Raw genomic sequence first — 8,816 nt, forward strand, 5'->3', positions numbered from 1 at the left:
CGCCATCTCTTCGTGGCACAGCTTTCGTACAATCCATCCAATAATTTCACAGAAACGTTTTGGATAAGACACTAAACCTAACCAGAAAAAAAATTCTATCCGAGAAAACCATATTGGTTAGAATTTTATTATTCAAACAATATAGACAGCAAAAATTCAAAAGTTTTAAACGGCAAAAAATTCGGAAACTGATAAGACGAATGCGGTGACGTATAGACATTATCAGCAGTTACCCTTAAATCTCAGTACATAATCAACTTAATTTGTTGGGATCCGATCATTAGTCAAATGTTTTAAGAATAGGAAAATGTTCCAGTATGAAATTGTTGTTCCAAGTCTCAGTAAATTTAGGTCAAAGTCTTTAGAGTCTTGGTAAACTTACAAATTATAAAATCATCTTTTACTAATGCTTCACTCCCACTCAATATTAGTTTTGTTAGACAAAGCGAAAATATGACATCAAAGCCAGTGACGTATCAAGGAATTTCTCAAGGGAAGGCCCAGCCCAAACCCGTAATTTCGTAATTTTCCCTGGTGGGGGAGAAGGATACACACTCATTACATATTATAGGGGGGGAGCAACAAAACGCATACAAAAATGTATAATTTTGCACATTAGACCTTTAAAACCCACACCTCCAATTCCCCAAATGACGGGCTTGGTCCAATTTAAAACTGGCCAAATCTAATACTTGGTAATGTAAATAGAAACTATCAGAGTTTGATTTTAATTTTACGTAAACATCTTAACTAATATTATAAAGAGAGAGAGAGAGCGGATTCTGTACGTTTATATCTTCTGAGTAATCTCCGGAACCACTGCACTTATTTGAAAAATTCCTTCACTATATGAAAGGTGCATTTCTACTGAGTGACATAGGCTATAAATTATGCATATATGTCTTTATACTAATTTTTAAAACTAATAAGTTATCTGCGCTACCAGTTTATCTTTCGTACTGATTTGTTCTTATTTATGTAAAAACCAAATCCGATTGAATAAAAATGTCTGGTAGAAAGTTCTCTTCGAGTGGTATGCTGAGTGTTGGAAACAAGAGAAGGAGAAAAGAAAGTGACGTCAGCTTAAGAAACACCAAAGCTTTATATGAATGTGAGGCCGTGTTTCTAAAAGTTGTAATTTTCCATACAATACGATGTATCCTTTAAGGTTTTATATTCATACTCAAAACAAAATGAAAATCATTGTCTATGAATTTACTTAAGTATATTTAGTTTAGAAAGTTCTTAAGACAAAGAGTAATCGCACATGATAACCGTTCTTTTAAAGTTAAGAGTTAAAGTATGAACAAACAAAAAAACATTAGTCGATACAAAAGAAATTTCCAAAGAAGCGGAAAAATAACTGAAAAATAACTATAAAACGATAGTTCCTTTGTTTAATAAGCAACTGAATGAGGTTAAGTTATAGAGCATACGTGTGTATTATACAACAACCAAAAAGCAGTAATGGTCAGCTGGTTTATGACAGTCTATTGCCAGCAGACACACACAAGTTTCTCGATAAACTGGCGGGAATCAACTCGTTCATACAGGAACTTAATTAGACAATGTAAACAATATTCAAATTAAAGAGAATAACTTTAATTTTCATCATCTTCTTTATCTTTATCTTTACTAATAATAAAGCTGAAAGTCTCTCTGTCTGTCAGGGATCTCTGTCCAGATCTCTGTGACGCGCATAGCGCCTAGACCGCTCGACCGATTTTCATGAAATTTGGCACAAAGTTAGTTTGTAGCATGGGAGTGTGCACCTCGAAGCGATTTTTCGAAAATTCGATGTGGTTCTTTTTCTATTCCAATTTTAAGAACAAAATTTTCATAACATGGACGAGTAAATTACGAAATTATCATAACATGGAACCATAACATGGGCACAAGCCAATTGGCGAGATAAGAAATTATCATAACGTGGAACCGTAAAATGGGTACAAGCCGATTGGCGAGAAAATTCACCATACATTATTTGTAAATATACAGACGAACCAAAAGACCTTTTAATTTTTCTATTACGGGCAAAGCCGTACGGATACCACTAGTAGGAAATACATTTTCAGAGTCAAGGGAGGTGTCCACTCCCGGGGATCAACCCCCTTGCCTACGCCACTGTCAAAACCGAATGACCTTTACTGACCAGGTATCCCACCAGCTCCGATTTCGTCTAGTCTTAACCTATATTCCGAACTGGTTCGATTGCTTGATACTGAGGATTAAAATATCAAACGGAGAGACTAAATAAATGAAACAAAAAAAAGGTGGCAATCGGGAGTAACTGCAAGGGCTGTCCATCGATTGGGGCAGTGTAGTATCCCGGTCGCCCATGGATACTTGGCGTCTCTCCCGGTGGCCCGCATTCCGCTCACACACCTCTCTTCTTCCAGACATCACGTCTGCCAAGCGCCCAAGGACGTGGATCAGAGCTCTCTCTTCCTCTGATCAGCTGACAGTGAAAAGTTTTCAACTTTTCCTGCTTCAAAATAGTACTCGAACACTCCAGTCATCTCGATGACAACGATGAATATCTTATGAGATTGGAACGAGTGAGGGGAAGGAGGAATACGCAGATCCAGGATTCCATACTTGCAGCTAAACACCCCCGAGGGAAACAAAAAGGAGAGGGGGGATGGATTCTTTCAACAACAAAAAAAAAAACTTCTAAACTTTAAATGTTAAAGCAGCGGTTCCCAACCTTTTTGATTGTGCGGCCCACCAGTTTTGTAGAAAACACGATTAAGGCCCACAAACTACTATACATTACTTGCATAGCCAAAATTTACTATCTGGAGGGTGCCTGTTCATAACTGTATTTAAGTGTGAATAATATACCGTATTAGGACTGAAAGTGCGTTAAAAACAAGAGTTCTGGAGATGTTAATCCCTTTTTCCCTTTATATTGCATTACATGTACAAAAACAATTTTCAAAATATTTTTCAAGGAAGAAAATAACTTTATTGCATTCACTTAGCTGGTATAGCTGTAAGGAAACTCAAAAACAAGTCCTCAAAGTTAAAGCTCCATGGGATTTTTGGCATTGTCTTTCCTCTACGATGGAGTTGATATCTGGATTGAAACTGGATGATTTTAGTCTCAAATAATTCGCAACATTCAATGCATTTCTATATTATTTTTTTTAAAAAAACTGCAATGAAAAGTCTCATTCAAATAGGTAGGTTGTCGAAAAGCCCCTCAAGTGCCTCAATTCATTTTTGCCAGAGTTCAGCAAAAGAGTATCATTTTTAACTTGAAGCTTGAATCTAATACTAGCTTCTTTGGCAATTTTCATTAAAGAAGTTTCTGATTTATTAGGTTTCATCTCTTCAATTATAGGGGAAAGTTCCTAAGAAATCTTAATCCTAAAGTTCCTTATTGGCGATGAGCCAGGAGAGTTTTTGAGTGATAGTATATCTAATAAGTGAATTTTCGCGAAAAACGGAAATTAAGACTACAAGTTTTCTCTTGATTCAGATTCCCGACCAGTGTCCACGACCCAGTAACACGCTGTTCGCGGCCCACTTGTGGGCCGCGGCCCATGGGTTGGAAACCGCTGTGTTAAACATATCCTCATATATATATAATAGCCGATGATCGAGTAAAGCTCGTGTTTCGACACTGAAACTCGCGCCACAGCACGCTAATTAGATATTTCTGGGTAATGCTTAACATGCAGGGAATGGCATTATTGCGACAAGGTTGGACTCGATCCGGTAACTTAACTTTTTTACTGGTAAGACTGTCATTTCAGGGGAATGAAGAAACGAAAGAATAGCCAACAATGAACGCTACCAACTGGAGATTAGGGTTCATCCACTGGAGTTAGGGTTATCATTTCAACTATGAAAATGCCACCAAACAGGCAATGGCTTCGTTCAAATTAATGTAAAAGCAATTTTCACCCGTCGTACCTTGACGGGCGATTCCTAGTTTTTAAGAAAATATTAAGACATAAATGACGTCACTGCAATTAGTATTTGTAACAGCTATGACAAGGCCCTGATTCCCACACAGGTCAATTAGGCCTAAGATTGGACCTACGCTGGTGGATGTTTATGGATATTTCGGGCGTCTATGCGTTCTTAGTCATTCACATTCGAAAATACAAGGCATCCTTTACTAAGCAAAAGGAAGTAATTAATGATTTATTAATTGAAAACAAAAAACCTCTTTTGATACTTTTATAGTATTCTCACTTATTTAGTTGGTTTTATGCGAGTAAAAAGTTTAATTCCTTGAGAATGTCATGCTAAGTTAAGCATAGTTAGTATTATTTTTCTTTTGATAATAAACTGACAAATGAAGTTAAAAAGACTCTAGAAAAAGAATTGTTTGGCAAATGTCCTACTTTTTTCTTTTGAACATTTGTATGTGGGAGGAGGAAAAATGCTCTTCGCTATTTAGTTGAGCTATGAGAGCGTTACAAAATTTTTAAAAAAAGTATAAAACAGCAGTGGAGGTGCTAGGAATGAGTAAATTTCAATTGCATAGGGCCCCGGGCGCTATATACATGGACTCGGACTAGCATATACAAGGGCCCAGGCTAGCATCCACACTGAATATTATTTTGTGTTCACTTAAAGTATCTTTAAGCAAAGTTGACTTAAAAACTGATAGAACAAAGAGGGGCATCCAAAGCATTGTGAGCCTTGGCCCTGGGCAATGTAGTATATTATAGACTTTTTTTAGATGAAGTTTGGCATTTTTCTGTTTTAAAATCTGGAAACCCTGCAACCGATTAGTTATTAACGCTCCCGTAATACTAAAAAACGCAACTAAAAATACATATAGTAGTTAAATCTTTCGTAATGGTTACTTGTCTGTCTGGAAATATGATATTTTTAACTGTTAAAAAAAAGAAAAAAATTATAAAGTGAAAGACACATGACTTAAAATAAGAGAAAATGCTTTGGCCGCAACATTTCATTTCTCCATTTTTCCCTTGCTTCGTTTCGCTGACATGAAATCCCTAAATATCTCAAAAGGTAAGATTAAACGAAAAAACAAGGGGAAAGAGAAAATTTTGTGTCGGCCGAAAACAGGGGACACTACAGAATTTCACATATTTCTGCTTTGTGTTCATGAAAGTCAATGCAATTTAAATATTTTTTAGTTTTCGTCGTTAGCATGCTTAATTAGCTGATGCTCAGTGCATATTTCCATATCAATTGCATTTCATGTATTTTTAAGTTGCATTGTTCTTTCAAAAAAAAAAAAAAATAATAATAATAATAACAAAATAGTTACCATGTCGGCGAAATCAGGAAAACGAATCGCTAATCATATTTTACTAGCCCATTTTCCAATTACGTACAGTGACCTTTTGCACGTGTCATCATAAACCTTTATCACTAAGGAAACTTGTGTATAAAATGTTAGACTTAGAACACAGAAAAAAATCAATAATTTTGATGTGCAGAAAACTGAAAAGCTTCTTTTCTTAACGAAGCAAAACTTCAAAAACATATATTTATTATAAACATAAGAAAAAAATACATGTCTGCTCTTGAGAAAACAAACTAAAAGTGATTTAATGTGTATTTTGGTGATAATGGAAAAGGTTCATACATTGAAATAATTGCTTTATATGGTGATTGGTTGTTGCTTAAGTTTCGTGTACAGCTATTCAGTAGCGTAACTAGGGATTGGCAGGAGCAGCTCTCGCCAGGGGCGCAGCAGCCGGGGGGGGGGGGGGGGGCGGTATTTCAACCGATTAAAAAAAAGCAATTTAAGAGGGTTTTTTTATCATAGAATTTGAGAAATGCTTTAAAAGAATGAAAAAGAAAAAAACTCGCAAGAAAAAGAGCTAGAGACACATACATAACATCTACTGAGAAGGAACATTGGGCATCATTGCAAACAATTCTAAAAAATAAAGTTTAAAAAAATACAATGCTGCCTCCTATTTGTCGAATCAACTAATCAAAATGTTCCAAAAAAAAAAAATTTAACTTCCCATGGGGGGGGGATTTCTTTAGTTCGCCAGAGCCGCTAGACACCATAGTTACGCTACTGCAGTCATTTAAGATATCTTTGAACCAGTTCGGATAACTTTGCGCCAATTTTTTCTTTTTTTCCCCCTAAATTCAGCTTTGACTAGTGGTGGGTAATGTCGTTCTTTTTAATGATCCTTTCATCGGAAGATCGTTTATTCTTTTGATTCGTTCATTTGAACGACTTAGTTCATTTTAAAAAGTTGAAAGTGTTCTCTATGCACGACATACTGATGTAATGTTTCATTAGATCAGTAATATTCTTTGAAGGAAAAAGAACTAAAATGATCTAAAAGTGAGAAAATGTGCCTATGAAAAATGAATCCACAAAACTTAATTCAGGTTTATATGAAAAAGTAATTATAGTTCCTTTTGTAAGATATTTCTCAGTTGCCGAATGGTAATATACGTGTTCCACTCCAAAAATTACAAGTTTCATTTCAGAATGTCGCAAAATTAAGTTATTAAATTTTACTATACAAAAAATAAATAAACTGTTTGTGACGTCAGAAAATTTGCAAAATTGAATTTGGGGGAAATAGTGCACTAATTCAAGATAGAAATATCATATCAATCTCCAAGTGTAGTGTGGCCACAGGTGAAAATGAACCAAAAATAATTTCAATGTGTACTTTAGATTACAATTTTGAAAATGTAAATCACGAAATAAATAAGAACTACAAAAAGAAAGAAAGAAAAAAAAGAATATGAAACAGGCTATAATATAAAACACGAGAATAAAGAAATGTTTATTAAATCTACGTCCATTAAATACACATAAACTTAACAAAAATATCATTATCATAAAACGTCTGCTCTTTTAATAAAAACTGGCGTAAATTGTGAAAACTGACCTTTTTTCGACCCCAAAACAAACATCTGTCAATCATGACATATAAAAAAAAAAAAAAAAAAAACAGATGCGTTTCTTAAAATATTTAAATATTTTTTTCCAGCTTATAGCAATATGATCTCCGTTTTCCCTTACAACACGTACTGATTTTTGTAAAAAAGTCCCCCCCCCCCCCTTTTTTTAAATTTTCTTTAATTTTAGATCTATTATAATGGATCTAGATCTTATAATAGAAAACGGAGATCATATTCGGATTCAGGGGGTCAATTTGCAGCAGAATCAGCCGGAATAGCTTCAGAAGCATTTGAGAGTTTTTTTGCTGCACAGTGTGTTGGGGGGGGGGTGCCCCCCCCCATGTTTTCCTTTTTGCTACATATGCATAAGATTTTGAGCTTTGCACATCTCTAATCATTCCAGAATAATGTTTACTGTTATTACAATGCTCTTTTTCCCCTCTAAATTCAAAAACAAATGATTCTGAATAAGAGGAGGGGGGAGAAGTAAAAAAAGGGCGTGATAGGGAGAAAAGTGGTCGTATTTGGAAACAAGGGGCCATTTTACATAAGAATCAGCCAGAAGAATGTCTTTTTGAATGAAGACCTGCGATTCAACTCGTATGCAACGTGCGACATTCATTTGATAGTTTTTTTATTATTATTATTTTAAATTTTTTTACATCGCGAAGATTTTTTTGGACATGGGACATAAAAGCGAATCGTTTACTCTCATTCGGCACCGAAATTTTTTACAAACATCTTTTTTTAAAAAAACAGAATAAAAAGATCGTTTTTCGTGACTTTTCTAACATTTCGGGGGGGGGGGGGTATGCCACCTCCCCAAGTGTTTCCTTTTGCTATCGGTGTCCATAATCTTGAACTTTGAACCTCTCTTCCCGCCAAAACTATGTTAGCAGTTAATATAAAGCTCCTTTCACCTCCAAAAAAAAAATGCTCTGAAACTAAGGAAAATTGATTGAAAAAAAAACTTGGGGGGCATTAAAAAAATTTGGTATGTATATGGGGAAAACGGAGGTTATATTCGGATACAGGGGATCATTTTACATAAGACTCATTCGACGAAATGTCAGAAGCATTTTGAAGGTTTTTTGAGTAATCACGATTGCTTATTGTTCTCATTTGGCTGTTTTGACGTGCTATCGTTTTATTTTCCCACCAGCATCCTCTGCCAGCACCACCGTCGACCGGTTCCTCACGATGCTGCTCCTATAGCGAAAACCGTCTACAGGTTGCATCCATATCCTACACACACACACCTACACACATACACACGAACGCCTACACACACACCACTGCATACACAACATGCACACACATGCATACACACACACGCACGCACCCACACACATGCGCCTACACAAACACACACGCACATACATACACACACACGCTCGTGATTGCGAAAAACATAATTTGAATTCAGGATGCCAAAAATTCAAATTAATATTTTTATTTTTATTTCTTTTTTCCCGCACCTTGTATAATCCTTATCAAAAATCTCTGAGTATTGAATGTAAAATAAGCGACTTGGAAGTCGCCAAGTTAAAAATAAAGCCAAATCAATATAGATGATAGCTGATAGGAGGGATATTATAGAAGAGAAAAGGATCGCTAGGAATTTTTAGAAGTAATTTTTGGGACAGAAAGCGTGAGAAGGATTTTAGCAGGTGAGTGAACAGAAATCGTAAAGCCCAAACATTTTGTTAGTAACCCAAACAAGCGACACAAAACATTACTAATAGACACATTAGAAAATTGCAAATGAACTGCAATGGTTAGAAAATGATGAATAAAGCAGAAAGTAAAAAGGATCGAAACGAATACACTGTACTGCACTGAGAAAAAGGAAAATATTAAGAGAAATTAAGATTTAAAAATTTTAAGATGAATGTAATTCAAAAAAAAAAAGAAAGAAAGAAAGAAAGAAATGCAATTTTATTCAC

The sequence above is a fragment of the Uloborus diversus genome, chromosome 9 (genome assembly GCF_026930045.1).
Source record: "Uloborus diversus isolate 005 chromosome 9, Udiv.v.3.1, whole genome shotgun sequence".
NCBI classification, from domain to species: domain Eukaryota; kingdom Metazoa; phylum Arthropoda; class Arachnida; order Araneae; family Uloboridae; genus Uloborus; species Uloborus diversus.